Below are 22,692 nucleotides of genomic sequence, written 5' to 3' on the forward strand. Positions count from 1 at the left end.
CTGTGAAGAACCTTTTAAGCACTTTTATTTTTAATAGCCTTCTTAAAATGTCTGTTGACATTAGTTTCCTGACTCACATGGCTTTCTAAACATAACTGTTGTCATTCAGGCATGCATCAAATATTGTATTATAAGCAAAAGGCAAAGACTGCATGTTGTTGTTTGTGCATGTTGTACATTTATTTCTGAAGTTTTGAATGAATGTTAATATAAAATATAAGGTAGAGAGACTCCATCTGGATGCTTACAATTGATTTACATCTGTAGGAGTACATTCACCTTTTCTCAGATAACTACAGTGTATCTAGATCAGATGTGTCTGTGGTAAAAGCAACAAAAGACCAATGGAGATAACGCCATCTAGTGGTACACACTCTGACTCAAATTCAGTCTATTATTCAACTATTATGACCTCTCCTTTTTATTTATTTTTTATTTATTTATGTTTAATTTGTTTATTTGTTAACTGCATATTTAACTCATTGTAATGTTAGTATGGAAGTTCTGTCAACTTTACTATTAGGCTACACGTTTCACAAGATAATTGCATCAGTTCATCTCCTTGCCGCTAGGAGGCGCCAAATATGAACAACAGTATGTCTACTACCTCCAGGTTTACATTCATAACTAAAGTCTTAAAATACTGCAAAACAAATATGTAAATGCCTTAGTTTCTGGCTATTTTAATTGTGGTTTTTTTTAGTTTTATTTAAAGCATGTTGTTGTCAATTCGTTTTTTTTGGAAGATTCAGTTTTTTAAACGCAATATGTGCCACATGAAAAGGTAGGCCTATGTGTGCTACGTTTCACAAAAGTTTCAATTTATATTTGTTTTAAATAAGTGGAAAAAATTGAGTCAAAACGGGATGATTGAAAATATTGAATGTTTTGTGTTCTCATTCCGTCTCATTTTGATTGTTGATGACTGTTTGTGTTTGAAAGCTCTTGGTTAAAACTAACAATTATTATCAAACCAAGAACACTGATCAGAACTCTTGTTTACCATTTTGGTTGGGCCTAACCAGGAACTATTTACTTTCCCTTGTCTTTTCAAAGAGCATCATGTAAATATTTAAAAAACTTAGACTCTGATTCATATAACAACCTCTTTTCGAACTATATACTGTACATTTGCCTTTTATGTATTATTTTTAACTATTTATTTTAGGAGTGCTCTTGTTTGTATCAATTTAAATTTATTTTTAGAAATTGGCATTGTTTTCTTTTTAATGTGAATAAATAAATGGTTGAATGCATGTTGAGGTTGGTCATGCTGGTGGGTTATTGAGATGGAGGTCCATCATGTCTAGACTTTCTTTGAACCCCAAAGTAATACCCATCATTTTACAGCCCTATCGATGTTATCACAAAGCAAGTCTAACATTTTCATGCTAAAGTTTCCATGAAACTAACGGAAAGGCTATTCAGGAGGTGGTGATTGGGCTGGTTTGTCGTGGGAAGGGTGGGGGGGTGTTAAGGTCACTGACTCATGCCCATGTATTTTAGGCAAACACTGCCATATGAATGTAAAAAGATGGTTCAATAGTTATTTTTAAAGGGATAGCTCACCCAAAAATGAAAATTATCTCACCATTCACTCACTCTCATGTCATTACAATTTACAAATACAAAACAAAAACACAAATATTTTAACAAACGTCTCAGTGGTTTGTTTTTTGCCCATACAATGACAGTCCTTTTTGTTGTTATTTAATTTATATATATATATATTTTTTTTTACATCTATGGAGGAATGTTGTTTTATTTAACTATTTACTGTAACAATTTTATATAGCTGAAATGACAATAAAAGCCACTTTGACTTTATTATATAGACAAAGATAGTATAAGAGTGAGCAAATGGTGAAAATTTTCATTTTTGAGTGAACTATCCCTTTATTTGTCGATTTTTATAATGTCTGTTCTGACTTCTTGTATTTTATTTATTAAGTAATTCTTAATTTAATGTGTGTAGAGTTGAAAAATCATTTCACTGCATATTGTAGTATGTATGGTTGTGTGTGACAAACAACATTTAAATTAGAATTTTTATCAATAGTTAAAGTTGCAATGAAACAGAAATAGTGACATATCATTGTATCTGTATTGTGACTTCCATACTATGGAAGTTAATGGCTACCAGCAACTGCTTGGTTACCCTCATTCTTTTGTGTTCAGCAGAAGAAAGAAATTCATACATGTTTGGAACAATGTGAGTTAATGAATACAGAATTTTCATTTTTGGGTTACATACATTTAATAAATAATACATTTTTCATTTTCATTTTTCATTATCCCTTTAATTTCTTCTGTAGTGCACAAAATAAGATATTTTGAAAATTGTCTTGGTGGTTCAAAGAAAGTCAGTGGGGGTTCAATGTTGTTTTGTGGTAATTTTATGTTGCTTCTACAGAGGAACATTGTTTCATTTCATTAAATGGCAAGGCTTGGTTCTATGCATTGATTGTTGATTCCATTTTGATATTTGGGAGGCAAATGAACATGAGCTTGTAGAGATGAAGTTTAAGCAAGACTAAATGATTGGAGAAGTCTGACTTATGTGTCCAGAGAATCTTTCACCGTAAGATCCAGTTGTGATATTTTGATTAGACGAAGTGACAAAATGGAAAAAAAAAAATATATATATATTAACAAACAAACAAACATTATTCATAGATTAAAGGGATAGTTCACCCAAATATGAAAACTGCCATTAATTACTCACCCTCATGTCGTTCCAAACCCCTAAGACTTTTGTTTGTCTTCGGAACACAAATGAAGATATTTTTGATGAAGTCCTTGAGCTTTCTGACCCTCCATAGACAGCAAGGCTCCTACCACGATTAAGGCCCAGAAAGGTACCAAGAACATCGACAAAATAGTCCATGTGTCATCAGTGGTTCAACCGTAATTTTACGAAGCTATGAGAATACTTCTTGTTGCACAAAATTTGGGTGAACTATCCTTTTAATTGATTACAGTTAATATCTTGCTGATTTTAAGCACAATGTCTATACGTTGTTTCTTTGACATGGAACTGATTCTGATCTTGTCTGAGGGCCAAAATGAGTGTGGGGCCATACATGGCTGGTGTCTGACCCTAGATGCTATCTAGTGCTAAATCTGTTTGTGCCAGGCAGGCGACACTCATCTGTGACTCATAAACGACTCTTTCCTCCATGTCGTGCTAGCAGTGCCTGTGCCAGAGCACGCGACCCGACCATAATATCCTCTCTGCTAATGACAAACTTACGCTTCCAGAGAGAAAAAAAAATGTAAGGCCTCTGAAGTGGGATGGTGACCTGGAAAAATGCCTCCGGTTTTCCCGTAATGTGTGGTTCTGTGCGGTTTGGCCTGCTTTTTAGTTTAATGATAGAGATGTTTTATCACTACTTTGAGAACCTGGATGAAGTGAGTGCCACAGTTTGGGAAGCTGAAAATGAAAAGCTTTTGATTCGGCCACTAGAGGACAGCAGTGAGCTTTTGATAGCGGTTTTATTCATGCACTGCTTGCCACATATTTAACTTGTTGTAATTTCTTTAAACTTAACAACTTGCTTTCTGGCCGGTTGTTTTCGTATGTACTTAATGCAATACAAAACTATATTTTTTACATGCTTACTCTATACTAGGTCAGATGAGGTGCTGTTCTGCTATATTAGATTTCTAAATTGTTCCAAATTGCCTATAATCTCTTAATGCATTATATTAAAAGGTTTTGAATCATAATTAAATTCTTCAGGGTGGTGCAATTGTGTCAGTGCTTAGTATTTATATTGTTTTTTGTTTATTTGCGACAGTAAAGGCCAGTAAAGGGAGGACATGGAATATGAAGCAGATTCAAACCCACGTCTCATAATTCTTATGCATCACAAGCATGTGCTCAATTTTATTCTGATTTCTTATGGAAAGATCTAGAAACACCATAAGAGGGCGTTCACATGGAATCATCCTTGAGTTCAAAAGCAGCTTCACAGAATCAAACACTGGAGTCTTAAGATGCATTTTAAAATCATAACTGTGAAGCTTAATTCAGAAAAAAAAAATTTCACATCAATTTTACAGTAATTTTAGATGTTATGTTGTAATGGAAACAGTAAAATTGAAGATAACTTTACTCAAGAAGTGTAAAAATTGTGTCTCATTGCGTGAGATGTTAAAAAACAAGAGAAATATTTCACAGCGGTCAAAAATCTCAAATTCGGTAAATCTGTATCCTGCTGAAAATTGCCATTGAGTGTGTGCTTTGCAAATTATGCCAAGACTGCGATTAGTTTACCGCATGTTATCTTATATATTTCCCAGAAGGCACTTGGATATTTATGGGTGTATGTTTCTGTGTACACGCATTCACACACATTGAACGTAGCGTGTGACCTTGTTTAAGCGCTGACACCGAGAAGAATCACCCGGCAACATCGCCACAGTATTTTTAGAAAAACCAGTGAGCAAACAAATTGCATGGTGACCCTCTTTCACCTCTCCATGTTCAAGCCTGACAGGTGTGTAACTTATAGCGTGGTCTCCTCCACCCTTCTGATTACATGCCCCGGACCCCCTCAACCCCCACCTTCTAGTATGTGAGAACCTCTGTCATGGGAGGAGTTCACCTCTGACCCCCATTTCTCCTTGAACTCCACACTTTTTGTGTTAAATTGTGCCATGTCCCTTATGCTGGTGTATCCTACTCCATTTTACAAGGAGGAGAGGAAGACCAAGCCCTTACTTTTTAGCACAAACAGCTTTTTCCTGTGACATTCCAGTGATACTGTGGTTGTTAACAGGTGGTTTTAGCAGCTGTGTATCCTAAAAGATACCACAGAAATAGCATTTGGTATGATCTATTCAAGGAAATATCCTGTTGTTTTATCACTGAAGTCTGGTTATAATCAAGTTCTTTAAGCAATTTCACTAATTAATAATGAACTCTAGGGGTACCGCTTCTCAAAAACCTTCCAGAACATTTTTACACTTTTGACTTGCCAAAAAAATAGATCTGAAATTTCTACATATACATACTGATTTAAATAATTATGGACAGTTCTGATAAGTTGATCATTTTCACATAATGGCCAATATTAAAATTCTGTATATTTGACAAAATAAACTAAAATGAATGAATGAATAAATAAATATTATTTTTATTCTCATGTTATTAGATTATTTTATGAATGGACATAAACATAAAATTTATTTTTTAAATTATATATTAAAATGTATTATTCAAAGTGATTATCCCCTATTATGATTGGTATAAATCTGATAGTTTCTAAAATAAAGTATTTATTGATATAATGACATTGTTTTTAATTTTGTGACCTCATATATAGTACCTATATAGCACGTATCCCTAATCTGCAAAAAAAATAAAAATAATAATACAGGGTTTTCCAGAGGGTGACCCTCACAATGCATCTATTCTTGAGTTGTAATGCTTGACGTAATGAAGATTTACTGCAGATATTTCTTTCTATGTCTTCAATCATGTCTTTTCTTGGCATCTGATATCTAGCTGTAACTCTACATTGTTTCTGTGTTGCGTTGTCTAAAGTTGGATGAATTGTGATGCTCATGGTTCACTTCTCAGTGTTGGTGGTACTGTCAATACGTGAACTGACAGGAATGTGTCTGATGTGCTGATAAATGCTGAAGTTTCGTGCGTCACTCTCTGGGCATGGTGCTTTGAATACTATCTTCTCCCTTTCAGCCCCAAACAGCAGGGAGAGTTGTAAGGATCCTCGGGCGAGGCTACATCTAGATATGAGTTTGGTTTGAGATATGCATCATGCGCGTATGCAAAAAAGAGGAAACCCTCTTGCTGGCCGGTCACTTAGGTGAGGTTTCTATGCAAACCCTTGATGACATGTTCCTGCTTCTGCATTATGCCACCCAGAAAAGGATACGCCTGATAATGATAGAGAGTGTAGCTGTGTTAAGTCAGTATATTCAGTGCATTTTTGTACAGTTTTAGTAAAAGCTTCTCTGATGTTCAAGATCTTTGTTTTGCATATGATGAATTGAGATCACTTAACCAAGTCCCCCAAGCTAAGGTTAAGCTACAATGGTGTGTGGATCACTTTGGGATCATATAAGCTTCATCAGAGTTACTTGATTCCTCCTGGGAGCGCCGCAGGAAGAGGAGGTCAGAGGTTGTTAGGTTGCCCTGTTGTGCCTTTGTAACCCTTCCATTGCTTCACTGTTAGAGGAATGAATTAACTCTTCACTACTTGCCTTTGCACACATGCTTTGTGGCTTCTTTGATGTCCTTTTGCCGCAGGGTAAGGGCGATTGTTCTTTTGGCAGGTAGGCTTGATGAAATTTCAGAGCTCTTGAAATCAAGACTGATTTTGGGCATTTGGGAATTTAGAATGGAGGAGGAAAATGAATGTAAAATGTTCCTTGATATATTCAACAAATTTTGATGAACTTCTCAAGTTAACTTTGTGGTTTTGTGGGTATTTGATGGACAACGAAGGAAATGCATAAAAAAAGGGTTGCATGCTTACTGGATAAAAAAGGATTATTTACTCGCCAAAGCTTTTGCATCTCTTTTGGAGTCAAGGTGCATGATTTGAAAACAACCAGTTGATAACATCTTGGTTCTGACTGTTTGCTTTTGGCGTTATCTTCGTATTTCCATGCCGATCTGCCCACTCACTGAAATTCGCAGGGATGTAGCTTAGCTGCATTTTCTCACAGTCCAGCAACTCTGTGCACAACATCCTACCTACTCCATTCTCTTTTAAGATCTTTTCTCATCTCATACCGTAATACCATTCTCCATTCTCTTTTAAGATCTTTTCTCATCTCATACCGTAATACCGTGAGAGTTTTCCGTAATCAACGCTCCTTTTCCCGCCATGTCTTCAAAGTAGCTTGGTGTGTGACTGCTCTAACTGAACTGGCATTTCTCTTGTAGATATCACACTCCTTTGCATTTATGTTAATGTGGAGGGAAATGTTCTCTACAGATTTTTAGGAATGATATGGTATTAATATGTTGTGATTTCCTACTGCTTTCACACCAATGAGTTGCAGTACATGGAGAAACTGCCAAATAACCTTTCTTCTCTGCCAGTGGTTAAGTGCTGAATTAGCTTTTTATAAGCCACGAACTTAAGTTCTGTACTACCTGTGGAATGCATCAGGAATGCAGGATCCTTAGCTGCTTGGATCAGACAGAAGAAAGTGTCTCTGGCTTACAATGTTGCTCGTGGTTCAGACTCAGTCTACCAACAAGCCATGATCCTCTGCTATCTGAATAACTTACACTGCACGGTACAGTGCTCACAGGGCTAGATCACTGAGCAACTTGATCTCTGGACGCTTTGTGGTGAACTCAACCTGCATTGCACACTCACCGTAGCTTTTTTGTAGAGGTCAGCTAGTGCGTAAGTGGACATTTCAGAGATTCTCTCTGTTGTGAATTTCCCAAAAAGTGCCATTTTCACTAAGCTGTCAAATTGAAATATTGTGTGTCCATTTGAAATTACAGTTTGTTTTATTTGTTTCATGTGATAGCAGTAGCGATGCTCAATATATTGATAAGATATACAATATATTATAGATAACTTTTTTTCTATATCCCCCTTGTGTCATTCAGGTTATGTTGTATTTTATAATGTTGTGATGCCTAATTTCAGTTATAGCATTTAAAATGATTATTTTATTTGTTTTTTTTCTTTTATTTATGCAGTCCATCCACTGACCAAAAAAGTACATTGTGAAAATGAACCAGCATAGTTCGATTTCAAACTCTGATTCAGATCAATCAAGCAAAGCGTGAATACAACCTAAAACTATACTTTAATGCAGTTTAGAATCTGAATTTACCTTTATAAGAAAATGTCATGCTACTCATAATGATCATATTCATAAGTCTCTGATACAATCTGAACACTGTCTGAAGTCTGTAGGCTTGTTCCTACAATCCACTAGAGGGTAGAGCCAAGAATTTTGGGTATTTCAGCATACCTGTCATAAACATGGGCTGTAAACTGGACAGTCCATCTGAGAATGTCCTGGGGCCTCTTGCTTGTCTTAAAGCCCCCCACCAGCTGCAGTCATTCCTCTCATTGCTGCATGTCACTTAACACCTCAAACCATTGCCGTCCACCTGGGCTTGTAGCAGTGCTTGGCAGAAGCCTTGTGAATTACCTCCTTACTTTCAAATGTGGTGAAAGTTATGATGCCTTCATTTTCAAATGGCAGTGTGCATATTGTGTAGCTTGACCAAACTACATTTTATTTGTCTGCATACTTGTATAACTGTGTTTAAAAAAGCAATTAAAGTTGTTTTGAAAGTACAGTTCTTCAATTTGCTGACTGTATTATGAGCACTACCTTAATCACATAAAATCTCATTAAAACGCTACCAGAGTCTAGACTGTCTCTATGAGCACAGCAGCCTTGGCAACACAAACTAACATCACTGGGACAGGACACTTACTCCATCCGCCCCCGTTTCAGAAGCACAGGCTTAATCCAGGAAACAAAAACCCCCACTGAGGTCGCGTAACATCAGCTAGACAATGACCTGTGATCTGCTAGGGGAAAAAAGTGGAGGCTAGAAACTTTAATCCAGGGAGAAAGCTGTTTTTCCTATTTATGCTTTTGTTCACTTAAGTGTTTTGTGTTTTGCCTTTTTTTTTTTTTTTTTAATTCTATGTTATTTTTCAAAGACATGGGCTTTGGTTGATTGGATAGTAAGTCAGATTTGTTGGGAAGGAAATGTTCCAGATAGTCAAAAGGATTAAATAAAAACACAGTGAACACCATGTTTTCCTGTCTAAACACACAAGCAGATTACATCTATAGAACAATAAGTCAAATGGGCATGGCAGAGTTATCCCTATTATTGGATTTTAGAGCAAGTCTGAATTTCCTTTTTTGTTTAACTGTCGGGTGGCACATTCAATTAAATGTATGTGTATAATATAATCAAAAAGCTTGACCTCTGTTGTATGTACATACAACAGAGATCAAGCTTTTTGATTACTGGTAAAGATTAACCAACAGTCTCTGTTGTGTTTGTTTGTCTGTGTTTGTTTTTTATTCAAAATTTGCTGAAAAGCTGTAGATGATTTTGTTTCTTCATCAGAACAGATTTGGGAAGATTTAGTGAATAGCTGCTATTAGAATGGGTGCCATCTACCATATTTGTTTTCACTTGTGAACAGTGCTTGATCTGTGCATATTTCGCTCCTGATTTAGACGAGACAGCCTTTTCTGTGGATAAAGCAATATTATGGATAGAGGACTCATATTTTTTTGGTTTGAAGTCTTAATAATTAATTTATTTAAAGTTAAATAAAAAAAAGAAGTTCTTAATAAAGAATTATTTATTTATTTGCAGCTTTCATTTCAAAAGACATTAATTGATGGACTGGAGTTGTGTGCATTATTATAATGTTTTTAATCAGCAGTTTGAACAACTGATGCAATGCTAAATTTAGTCAAGTCTGCTCTAATTAAGAAACTGTTTTGGATGGCCTCAAGGTGAGGAAATAGGATTGATTTTGATTCCATATTGACTTAAAGGGGTCATATGATACGATTTCAAGTTTTCCTTTCTCTTTGAAGTGTTACAAGCTGTTTGTGCATAGATAAGATCCCTGAAGATGCAAAGACTAAAGTCTCAAAACCAAAGAGATATTCTTCATAAAAGTTAAGACTTGACCACGCCCACCTAAAATGACTCATTCAAACATGCCCCCACATGTCTACGTCACGGTGTGGGAAGATTTGCAAAACCCCGCCTAAATGTATACGCAAAGAAAGGGGGTGTGATTTTTATTCTCGCTGTAGTATTGTTGCTGCTGCCGGCACCATGTTTTGGAGATGCTGTGTTTCGTTGTGAAAGTGAAACTACTTTGTTTGGGCTTCCAAAAGAGGACACAACTAGAAATCAGTGGTTAAGTTGTATTTACAACACTGTTCCAGAACAGTTCAATCCAAATATTAGAGTGTGTGCAGCACATTTACGGAGGACTATTTCCTGAACCTGGGAGTAGCCTGCCAGCTATGCTCAAAGACTGTTTCTATAAAGTGGGGCAATTCCAACTTTGCAAGGACAGTCTGGCGCTTCTGACTCACAGCCTGTAAGTACATGTTCTTATTTAAAGAATTTGAAACTATTTAACTTATTTAAAGAAAAACTATTCAAATGCAAGTTTTGAGCAGTGTAGAGCAGTGCTTGTTGTTTGTCGTTTCTCCGATCACAAATGCAGACATGATAATGTTTACGCGGCGTGATGCGATGCGTAAAAAGACAGTATAAGTCATTATAATCAGTAATTATGTCCCCACTGGATGCAACAAATGCCTAATTTATAATGGGTTTTATTGTTTTTGTGTCGTTGCGCCAGGACACGGCATCACAATACGGTAAGAGGCGTAACATTTCCGTCACACGCTTGAGGTATTCGGCCAATCACAACGCACTGGATAGCTGGCCAATCAGAGCATGCCTCGCTTCTCAGAATGATGAGCTTTGTAAAAATCGTTGCGTTTCAGAAAAGCGGAGCATAGAGAAGCAACAATAATGTGCAGTATGTGGAAAATAATGTGTTTTTTTAAACTTAAACCACATAAACACATTGCATTACACCAAATAATGTTCTTTTTAGCAACGTCATATGACCCCTTTAAAGATCTACAATACTGGATGAGAGCACATCAGCCGATGGGAAAAAATGGTACTAACTCAACATTGTCTTCAGTAAAATGTCATCGTTAAGTTACATAATTAGTTACTATGTGTTAATGAAACATTCATTTGCAGAGTAATTTTCTATAGCGCTGGTCCATAGCCTTTGGACATTTCAAACTATTGACGCAAGTATTAAACTTTTATTTGTCAAGTGGCGTTTTGGAGATCTGTCAGTGGTTGGTTCTGATTGTGGTGTTGACAGTGTTGTATCTCTTCATCACCTGCTATCTGTTGGCCCTGTTGCTGATAGTGAGAAAAAGCTGTAGAATTTATTCACGTAGTTGCTGCTTTCATTATTTCAGTATATATTTATGTTTTTAAAATATGTTGTCAATTATGTTTCTAGTTCTCTGTGTTGCTAATAATCATAAAGACTTACAGTCATGACCAAAAATATCGGCACCCTTGGTAAATATGATCAAAGAAGGCTGTGAAAATTATGTGATTATTGGGTGATGAAGGAATGGTCTCTGATCTCTTGTCAGGTGTTCTCTAACCTCATCAGGCTTTATAGGAGAAAATTTAGAGCTGTTAAACTGGCAAATGGAGGTTTTAAAAAGTATTGAATAAAAAGGTGTCGTTAATTGTGGCCAATGTGTATTAGAGAAAAACATTTATTTCATAATGATATTTCCCCCCATTTTAAATTGTTATTATCCAATGAAAGGTCAGATTTTTATTTTTAAATAAAAGATCAAAAGGATTAACAATGCAGATTAATTTTCACAGCCTTCTTTGATCATATTTACCAAGGGTGCCGATATTTTTGGCCATGACTATATGTGAACTGTAACCAACTGCATTTTTCATGCTTTTGATGCTTTGTGATTGCTTCAGACAGATTAATGCTATATTAGTGTGCATTAGATCCCTTAAGTATTGCTTGCATATACAAATAGTGAGTCAATAAGGTGTATTATTTTGTCTACATCTCTTGTGTTTATTGACAGAAGGGCTTGGAGGCCTAAGTGACTAGAACATTCTTGAGTTTCTTCAGGATAACATGTTATTGGCTTGTCTTGAAGTAATTTTCCTCCATCTTCTATAAAAGAAAGGTGCACTGGATGTGTGCTTAGCCAACAAACAATAAACATATCTACTCCATCAGATCACCCACCCACGAGGAAGGAGTAATATCCTTGGTACGAATACTTTCAGGATCTTCTTGATTGTATTATAACCTTGCAAATATGAATGATCACTTTTTATTGTTTATCATTTCTTTAACAATCATTTGCTTTATGGCATACACATTGTTAAATCATTTACCTACTGTCTTTTGTTTTCTTCCAAAGCCTCTTCCTCCTTCCCGAGCATCCGCATGGTATTTATTTACCAAGAGTAGCAAGAGATACTGGAAAAGGAGGGGTGGTGCTTATATAGAGTTCTGGGAAGTCTGACACAGGAATGCCTGCAGCAAAAGACTAACAATTTCAAGAATTTTTGTTTTACAATTCAAAAGACAATTAGCCTGAATGTCAGACTACACTGGCAGTGGGCACTGATCCTGCACAAAACAGCTTCATTCAGTTTGCCTGTTTGCCTTAAGTGGATTTTAGGAATCTTTAGGAAATTGTGAATGGATTACTTGTGCCCCACAGTATTATGCTGGCTTTTTTTCTGATTTTGTTAACCAGATATGTGTTATCTTTTATAGCCAACAATTATTTTAAATTTTAAAACATTTAAAAAAAACTTTTCCCCTTAATTGTGCATTGAGAGTTAATTTTTTTTCTTTCTTAAAATAGTATGTTTTTTTTTGTTTAAAAATAAAAATAAATGAAACCAACACTTGTAAATCATTTAGATTCATTTTTTGGCATTTTTGCCTTTATTATGATTGGACAGATCAGAGCTGACAGGAAGCGAAGTGGGAGAGAGAGAGAGAGAGAGAGAGGGGGGCAGGATCAGGAAAGATCCTCGAGCTGGGATTCGAACTCGGGACACCTGTAGCACAATGGCGCTGTATGTCGGCGTGCTGCCCACAAGGCTATCCGTGCCGACAGAGCAAACATTTCTTTAGATTTGTATAGTTTATAGTATATAAATAATATAATATAACACACTCTGTATATGTATATGTATGTGTATATATACAATTTACATAAACAATTCGCCTTTCTTGAGTGCTGTCCTATTTACCACAAAATCGTTCTTTTGCTTGCACTGCAGTTCATAAATCTGATACGTTGCATCTCAACCTAAAAACCAGTCTCTAAGCTGTAATCAGTCAGATACACGCTGATGCCCTTATTTACTGTTTGTCAGGCTTAAATGCTCTTCCTATTGGCAAATACTTTGAGGCTAACTCTTCTCCTTTAAGGAGGTGTCTGGTTACCTCTGGTAAACTATGGCTCAGTCTGCTTTGTTTTGGTTCAGCATGTGGGTGACACACTTACGCGGGTGTCACACCCTGCTTTAGGCTGTGTTAAGTTGAGAAACGTGATTATGCGGTGATGACCTCTGGCAGCAGAGGTGGTGTGAGACAAATATTGTGGCGCATGCTATTTTGGCTGAGCTTTTAGCAGTTGTAAATATTTACTTGCTTAAAAATATTCAATTTTATGTTTCCATTTCATTTTATATGTTTTCCGTAGGGGTGTGAGGGAAGCAGAATCTTGAATGATTTTCTACCATGACATCCAAATACAATGATATAATCAAGTGTTGTGGCCTTACAGTGTCTCTGTACGCTGACCGAAGGATCCAGACCCAAGGATTTGACCTTATGAGCAGACCTGGATGACATCCATGTTATTGTACCAAATGCCATCTGCCCTATTTGTTCTTGGCCCAGACTCCAAAAGTCCTCGGCTCTTGGTACATATCCAGCCCGAACCAGTATGTTATTTGAATCAAATTGCGGTAGAGTCACAGAGAAACAGATCTGTTTCATAAGATATATGTATGTGTGTCTAGCTGTTATTAGGGAATGAAATTCATCATCACGGATGTTGCACTATGGATGAGGTGTTGGAAACGAAACTGCACTTTTTGATTCAACTTAAAATGATACGGTAAGAGACTGTTACGTCTACTATGCTACATTTCTGTGTAATTCTACTGTTTACTATACAGTCATCAGGACTAAAGTATTGTTTTATACAACCGTGGCTGAGCTGTAAATAGGCTCCTCGTAACGTGTGCTGCGTTGAAAGGGTTGCGTTCAGGCACGAGAATGAATACTCGCCTAATGTTCGGCAATCAGAATGTCATGCTCCCAAAATAAAAGAAAACGCTGTGCAAACACGCTGCTTGTCAAGAGCTCATTAAAGCCGAGAGGCGTTTATAATGCAGCAGAGACATAGTAAATCACTCTATCCCCTGAAGCCCTGTTAGAAAGCCAGCCTTTTTTAGCCGTGTTTGCCCTCTTACGAGTTGATGTGCCACACCTCTAACCCACTGCTGTCAGACCTGCTGCCACATTACCTCTGAAAGCAACTATTGGAACAGAAGGACACATTCAGCTCGCTTTCCTTTCTCTCTTACAGACGAACAGTCTGCAAACATGCACACAGATTTATATTGTGGCATGAATTTTGATGGCACTATAACTATGACAAGTTCCTGAACAAACAGTGGAGACCGGTATGATCGGCTCTCCTCAGCTGATCGGAATCAAATAGGATAAACAAGCATGGAGAATGACTGCTTTCTTGTTCAAATTAAATGCTACTCTAGGCGCCCCTCGAGGCCCTGCTGTCTGTTTTTGCGAGAGGTAAATGCCCCCCATTCAGCAGCCCAGTTAATGTTAATAGACGTTATTTAAACAACTGTTAAACAGAGGATTAAATTGGATTTGGCTAAAGCAGGCTTGAGGGAGTGGTGTTTTCCCTCAGTGTATGCTTACACACACACACACACACACACACACACACACACACACATATACATGCAGGGTGACACACTATGCAGGTAGACAAGAGCTTAGAGTGTCAAAAGTCAGGATGTGCTACACTAGGTCACCCAAACACGTATCGATAAAGCCAAGGTTTTAGCTTCCACGTGGAGCTTTGGATCCAGGGAAAGGTGCCACGCGACATGCTTAGAGTGTTCTGCTGCGTCATCCATACCTGCATCCTGTTTATTAAACTGTTTGACTTGAGAGATAAGAGACAGTCAAATGATGAGGATGTTCCCCTCATGAAACCTGTAACAAACGTATATTGTTCTTAGACAGTTTCCTAATTGTTGTAATCCAATTTTTAAGTCAGGTTATAAGAATATAAAAATAATTTTCATCAGAATTCAGAAATATTCCAGAACCTTTCATTTTTCCCTAAAATCAAAAAAGTTCATTAAATAATTGGTATTAGATACAAATATTCAAATGGCATGCAAACAAATTCGAACTTTTCTCAGAAATGACTTCACTTTTCTGAGAGATTTTTTTTTTGCAATTATTTTTTAGGGTATAGATACTGTATTTTAAGCCAGTTTCCCTCAAGTTTACACAAGTGCCTCAGCTAAGTAATCACAGGTGTAGTTCATTCATTAAGTTTGACAACCAGAACATGTCCAAATACTTGTTTAATCTTAATTTTGAACAAAATACCTGGATCCTGTTCTGCCTGGGTCTGTTGTTTGTATTGTGTACACACACATACACACAAATATACATTTATGTATATATACATATCCATATTAGTGTTTAGAAAAACTGTATTAATACACTATTACATAATTTCTTGCTTGTGGTATCTTTATTTTGAAGTTAGCTTGCGTTATCTTTTAAAAAAAATGGCATTCAGTTTAAAGGGATAGTTCACCCAAAAATGAAAATTCTGTCATTAATTACTCACCGTCATATCGTTCCAAACCCGTAAGACCTTCGTTAATTTTTGGAACATAAATTAAGATATTTTTGATGAAATTCGAGAGATTTCTGTCTCTCCATAGACAGCAATGCAACTGACATGTTCGAGGCCCAGAAAGGTAGTAAGGATATCATTAAAATAATCCATGTGACATCATTCAACCTTAATTTTATGAAGCTACGATAATACTTTTTGTGTGCAAAAAACAAACAAACAAAAATAACAACTTTATTCAACAATTTCTTCTCTTTCGTGTCAGTCTTCGACACACGTTCAAGAAAGTACCACGACGCACTGGTAACTCGTGAATGCGTGGTGAAAACTGACACGGAAGAGAAGAGATTTTTGAATTAAGTAGTTTTTAAAAAAAAAAAATTTTTGTCTTCATTTAAAAAGTATATCTATTATTTTATCATATGACAACTAGTAACTTGTTTTTGTGTGTCCAACTAAGTGTACTAAGTGGTCACTGTATATTGGCAGGACTAAAGGAAGAGGATCGGCACACTGACACATTCACTTTATCCCATGTGTCAGTGTGTCGATCTGCATCTAGAAAGCTGTTACAGGTTATGTGCACATTATCTAATTTGTCTGTGCATCATTCACTCTTCCATCCCTCACTGTTGTCTGACCCCATGTGAAAGTTTTTAGGCCAATAGTTTAAAGGTTAATGCTTTCCCTTTGAAGGCAAAAGCAAACTGCAACATAAATTTTCCCTTAATTCTAATCTACTAAAATAATTACACCACTTGCTACCTGTATGTATTTAACCACAGTTTAATTTTAACCGCAGTTAATTTTTGCAAGCTTTGTTATATAGGCTAAGTAATTGCCTCACTTCCACTTGCAGGTAGACAGTGCTCTCATTCCCAGTCGGACTGTTGTGGCTGAGAGTGAGATGGCGTAGGCTTATCTCTCTCTCTCTCTCGCCGACTGGAAAGTGATTTAGGTGAGACTTTTTAAAGTTGCCTGTCTGGGCCACCTCGTCACGAGACACTCGGAAATTCAGCCTCTCTTTCTAAGACGACTGCGGCCTCATTCTGAGTTCACCCCCCTCCCCCTTCCTCTCGCGATTTCCTTTCCACCGTGTAATTACAAGGCAGACGCCAGTCAAGGAAATGCTGTGATGTCATCACACTCACTATTGATTATGTGTGCGTGGCATTTATATATTGTGTGGACATTCTGGGTGCTTTTATATGCTGTGTTGACTTTCTGGGTGCTTTAAAACGATCTACATACAGGCAATGCTAAATCTGTGAATTTATATCATTTTATCATTTTTTTTGCTTGCGAAACGCTAGCATTTATTTACTCATTATATAACTGCTGCGATATTTTTGTAACAACAGTTGTGCAAGAATTGTTCCGAAATGGATTCTTGCATAATTATTGTTACATTAGCTTTTAATAGAAGGACGAACGGATGCTTGTTAATTGAATTAAAATACCTGTTGTTTTGGGTTGTGTTTTGAATGAACTGAAACGGGGTGGTAATGAGAAGTGAGTGGGGGTGGTGTGGACAGCTGGCCCGTCTGATCCCCTGAGTCTGCTCCTAAATTGGTTTTAGCAGCACTAATAAAGCTGATTATCTCTCTGCTTCCAAGTCCCACTAACCCTGACACCCGGGCAGCTGGGGCCCTCATACGCCAGCCCGGTCCCAGCTCACTCGCTGCAGTCTCTCCGCTTCCCTCCTTTTCTCTCTCTGCTCTTATCAGTCTTAGCAGCTGCCATTAAGCTTTCATTGATGCTTGCATCGTTTAAGGTGGCACATGAAGCTTTAGTGTATTTTTATTATGACTGTCAATCGATTCAATTTTGATTTAAATGTTATGCTAATGAATCAATTTTCATATATAGAGGTAAATGTATTGTTTGTTTTTATATAATAGGACATAAGCATATCACTGGCCAACAGCAATCCTTTTTGCAATTGAGTTTGTTAGTCTGTCTGATGTAGCAGCATAGTTTATTGCAAATATTTTTGGCTCCTATGACAAATTGCTTGTGTTGTTCCTCGTTTGTAAGTTAAAGGCATCTGCTAAATGAATAAATTTGAATGTAAATGTGGACATGAGGGCCTTTCGCAAAGGCAGCGTTCTTGTATTCATCATTTTTGTTTTGGTCCATGTACAATTGTTATTTTTGCTTGTTACTCATTAACACTCCTGCTGTAGTAGAAATGTATATATATATATATATATATATATATATACAGTATACTTTTATTCTGCTGGGATGCACGACTGGATGCAAAACTGACAGTGACGTTTTTTTGTTACAAAAAATATTTCAAATAAATTCTGTTCTTTTGAACTTTGTATTGATCAAAGAGTCTTGGAAAAACGCATCATAGTTTCTAGCAGAAGCAGCACAACTAAGAAAGTTAATAAGAAATTAATTAATTAATATTACGAATAAATTAATTAATAAGAAAGCTTCTTGAGCACCAAATCAGAATATTAGAATGATTTCTGAGGCATCGTGTGACACTGAAGACTGGACCTTTGAAAATTCATCTTTGTCATCACAGGTATAAATTACATTTTAAAATATATTAAAATATAAGGATTTTTAAATTAATAACATAATAACGTTTCACATTACTAGTTTTACTGTATTTTTTATCAAATAAATGCAGCCTTGGTGAGCACAAGAGACTTCTTTTAACAACATCTTACCAACCCAAAGCATTTCTTTATCAACTTCAATATGCTTTTTTTTTTTTAAAGAAACATTGTATTTATTTATTTATTTATTTATTGTATAATACTTGTACAATACTGCCGTCCAAAGGCAAAGCGCAGTAACTACACATTTGGTCAAAATTTAGGCTTTGTGTCCTAAAATGGGCTTTGTGACATCTGTTCTGTCTTGTGACAAAGTCTCCTGGTTCAGTTTTATCCCATTTCAGAGAAACAAGAGTGTCAAATCCAAGCTAATACCAAGGTAAACTGCGGTAAGTGAAGTTACTGCATTCTGGCTTTGTTTTCCTGTTTGACACGGCAGATACTGCACGGTCTGCCTTGGTATCCCGCGCCCAAATGATGGTTGAACTCGCTTTTGCAATAGTGTTTTAGTTGTGTAAGGTTATCCAAAGGCGGAGTGCAGTATCTGCATTTTGGTTGTCAAAGGTCACTTCAGTGGTCATGGTTTGTATCTATAAAAAATTTTATCATAAGAAGGCTTTAAATGAATGAATTGCCACTAATCTACCCACAACATGTCTGACTGGCTGATGTAAAAACTTTAAAGTCATTTTTCTCAGTTTCAGTGTTTGCGTAGTTACTGCACTTTGGCTTTGTAGGGCAGAGTACTTACTGTACAATACTTTACCTTTAAGAAGGTAAAGGAGAATCAAATGGAAATGAAAAATCCAGAATGGCCTCTGTAGTAGCTGAAACTCACCTTAATTCCTCCCCTTAATTACATACTTTTTGTGGGAATAGTTTCATGTTGTTTCATTGGGTTTCGTGACGCATGCATCCAGAGCATGAGGCCTTTGGTAATGGCCACATCAAGGTCAACAGCCACTCCCATTTTAATAAAATCCACAGAAATCCCAATCCCAGCCGAATCAATACATGAAATCACTGTGTTAATAACAGTAACTCCAACAGCACTTAAAAAAAGTGAAAACTGCACAATAAGTGCTTTACAACAAGTTCATTAGCTACAAGCCACTAGTTGGTTAATTGAAAGGTTATTTATCTGCCCATTAAATGTGCTTTGTTGTTTTAACAGTGAGATTGTAATTGTAATAACGACTGTAGGAACAGTATGTGCTGTTCTGTCCTTCCTCTCTTGTTACACCCTCTGACATTGAACTATACAGTTCAACATGATTACCATGTAATCATGGTCCCTAATACCTCGTTTTACATGAATTCCTTTAATCATCATCATATTCCGGCACATTCTGTCTCTGTATCGCCGAATTTACATTCCCACGTCAGATATTTTTAATAAATGTTTTGATAACTGGTATTCATAAAATAGTTTTCTGCTGATCAAGAAGTCAGAATTTGCTCCGCAGCTGTTCTCAGCCCAAAATCAGCCATCAAAGTTTTATTAAACATGTAAACAAACAGAAAATTACCTCCTAAACATGCCACTTTGCTATGACATCTTAATGAGTATGTGGCTAGACGCAGGTTTCAGATGTTTATAGAATATAGTCGAATATACCAGATGGTTTACTCTCTGCATTCTGCAATTGGGTCAAACATCTTAAAATGCTTTCATGTTGTTTCCTGTAACTGGACTGTGAGGTTGCCGGTGGCTTACAAAAGGCACATTTTTGAAAGCCAATTCCTATAAATATCTGCGATTTTATCAAATTGGTTCAATGGATGGTGGTTTTGCTCTTGGTTGGGGAGATTGTGGAGTACTTTACAGTAAATGGAGGAGGGAAAAATAAGAAATTTGGAAGGAGGAAGGAGAGAAGGGGGAGCAAGAACTTGGACCTGTTGGACTGAAACCCAAATTGCCCTTAAGAACGGGAACTGCCTGAGAGCAGGAAACAACTTCAAAGCCTCGGATACGTCTCAAACATTTGTAGACACCACAATTGCGATGTTCCTTTCTCTGCTGCCTGCTTTTTATGCTGGAATGCTGGGAAGTATACTTGGCTGTTTCACTAGCTCAATTGACAATAAACGTATTGAGTTTTTTCTCTTTTCCCCCCAAAGACTTTCTATACAACCTTTCTTACTCTAACTGGAACATAACCAGAACCAGTGCACAGCAGATGTGGAGTCAACGGCTGAGACTTACACATGAGCTGATATATATCTTCCGAGAGGGTCATTTTACTGTCATGTCAGATTTTGTGATTCTGCTGTTGTCTCTACATGCAAAACTTCCATTACTTTCTCACATTAGGTGGTAATTAAACGGAAATCCGTTAAGAAGCTGTTAATCTTTGACTTTGAACTGTCATTGTAATTTTACTTACTTCATAAATTCGAAAAGTCTGAAACCGTATATCAGGGCGAATAAATAGGATTTTCATTTACCTTAGTTGTGTTTAATCGTTTTTAAATATGAGGGAATGTCATACAACCTGTTTGCATTTCTACCAAGATTATATTAGTTTGGTTGGACTCAGATATTGGAAGATATTAGCATTACCAAAGATATTGGTAGTGTTTTCTCCTCTTATATATATATATATATATATATATATTTATAATATGTGTATATATATAATATAATTTGATTTTGTAATCATTTGTATTATATATATATATATATATATATATATATATATATATATATATATATATATATATATATATATATATATATATATATAATGAATAATTCTATATATTATATAAATACACTGTTAGACATTTCAATGGGTTTTACAGTAAGTTACTGTAATTACAATTTACAGTATCAAACTGTATTTGATTGATCAGTATACTACTGTAATTCATTCATTTTAATATAGATTTCATTGGATTTTATAATTTTTATATAGAATTCATTTTATTTTTACTCTACATGGGTACTACTGGCATTCAATTAAAACAGACACAATAATTACAAAATATCAAATTCTTTATTTAAAACATTGCATGTATAACACATAAAAATACAGTCTTCCAACTCTGGAACAGTGCATCTTCACCATTTCTCCTGTCTTAGGACGGTTTGCAGTGCATTTTGTTGTGATTTATCCTCACAAAGAATCTTTAGGCAACAGAAACATAAAGACAAGCAGCCAAAGAATACATAGCCATCTGCAAAACCCAGGTGCTGCTCCAAAACGTGGCCACCATCTTTGCTCACCATCCACTTTGACAGAAATGTCTTCTCTGAAAAACAAGTAGAAGAAATGGCACACTTTCAAAAGGCAAACCTCATATAGAATACACAAATCTCTCAAAAACATAGTTGTTCTCTTACCATGAATTATCAGCCTCAGGGTGGCTGGTGTGTCCATGTCTTTCTTGATGCTTCATTGCAGTTGCCTTTAAAACACAAATACAAAAAAATGCAGTAAATCTTAAATTCCATTAAAAACTATAACAAACTAATTCTAAAACTAGAAAGGCAGCTAGCCATAAAACTAGTTTAACCTAGCTAACATATGATTTTATTTTCTCAGGCTACTGGCCAACATTAACTACTAACACCTGAACTAAATTTCACATTAGTTAACCTAATGTTAATATAAGATAAGCGTTGCTCGTTAAAAACTATTTTAATTCGGTAACTTAATTCAATAAGATGACAAAAGTCGTTTGAAACGACAGCGCAGTTTACCATGGTAAAGTTCTGTAACCGCCATGTTGACTAGTAACTGTTAAATGTTACTAATGTTAGGTAAACTGATGTGCAAAAATCTGACACAAACACACAGACAAACGTACATATATTTTTACCTTGCTTGCTGGTCTTATTCTCTCGTAAGGTGCATCGACACACAACGCAGATGTTCTCCGGAGCTCTTCCACTCTCGCGGGTTCATCCCCGGGAAAAACCCGCGACGCTGCCCGCTGCTTCCTTGTCTTCCTCGAACGCGAGTGGCGCGGCGAGGCACGACTCGATAAAAAACAACATAGAACCCATTATATATATTATCTACAATGGATGCGGACAGTAATGTGATGCCCCGGTATATTTCTGATGTATAGATGTACTACAAGCGCTCGCGCTGTTTCTGACACAAAGTACAAACGGATTTTCGAAGCGATGTAATGCATCCAGTAGTCAGTCCCAAGCTGTTGCGGTGTTGTAGACACGGTGTAGGGCAAATTGTGTAAGTCCAAATGTAAGAAATTAGGAAAATAAAACGACCTCAGTATAATGGCGCCAAAGAGACCGTTACAGTAGTATACAGCAATTTAAAAAAATACAGTAAGTCTCTGTACGTGGGGTCTGACGTCACAGAAAATTCCCATGATGCAAAGGGAATTACAGTTATTTACTGTAAAGGGAATTTGCAGTATTATACAGTGTATATATAATTTACATTTTTTTTAAATAATTAAAATAATTATAATTGAAAAAAAAAATAATAATAATAATAATTAATTATATTTAAACAGTCCTTTCATGCTTTTTCTAATATGTCATTCGGTTTAATGTCAACATGTTGCTTTAACACATCATTTACAATATTAATGATGTTGGCTTGAAAGGAATTAA

General features: G+C 36.3%; 2 long non-coding RNA genes across 2 annotated transcripts in view; one reads left to right on the forward strand and one right to left on the reverse strand.

The window, feature by feature from the left end:
* The first annotated feature begins 583 nt into the window (after positions 1-583).
* LOC131546845 (uncharacterized) overlaps positions 584-22,692 on the forward strand; it is a 37,240-nt gene continuing 15,131 nt past the window's right edge. Inside the window, exon 1 of the long non-coding RNA XR_009272794.1 lies at positions 584-784. This is a non-coding gene — a long non-coding RNA (uncharacterized LOC131546845). The remainder of the gene's footprint in view (positions 785-22,692) is intronic.
* Positions 21,170-22,292, reverse strand: LOC131546846 (uncharacterized). Its single transcript, XR_009272796.1, has 3 exons — positions 21,927-22,292; positions 21,448-21,512; positions 21,170-21,356 (listed from the first exon to the last, which is right to left on the reverse strand). It is a non-coding gene; the product is annotated as an uncharacterized LOC131546846 (long non-coding RNA).

Source organism: Onychostoma macrolepis, chromosome 09 (genome assembly GCF_012432095.1).
Source record: "Onychostoma macrolepis isolate SWU-2019 chromosome 09, ASM1243209v1, whole genome shotgun sequence".
NCBI classification, from domain to species: Eukaryota; Metazoa; Chordata; class Actinopteri; order Cypriniformes; family Cyprinidae; genus Onychostoma; species Onychostoma macrolepis.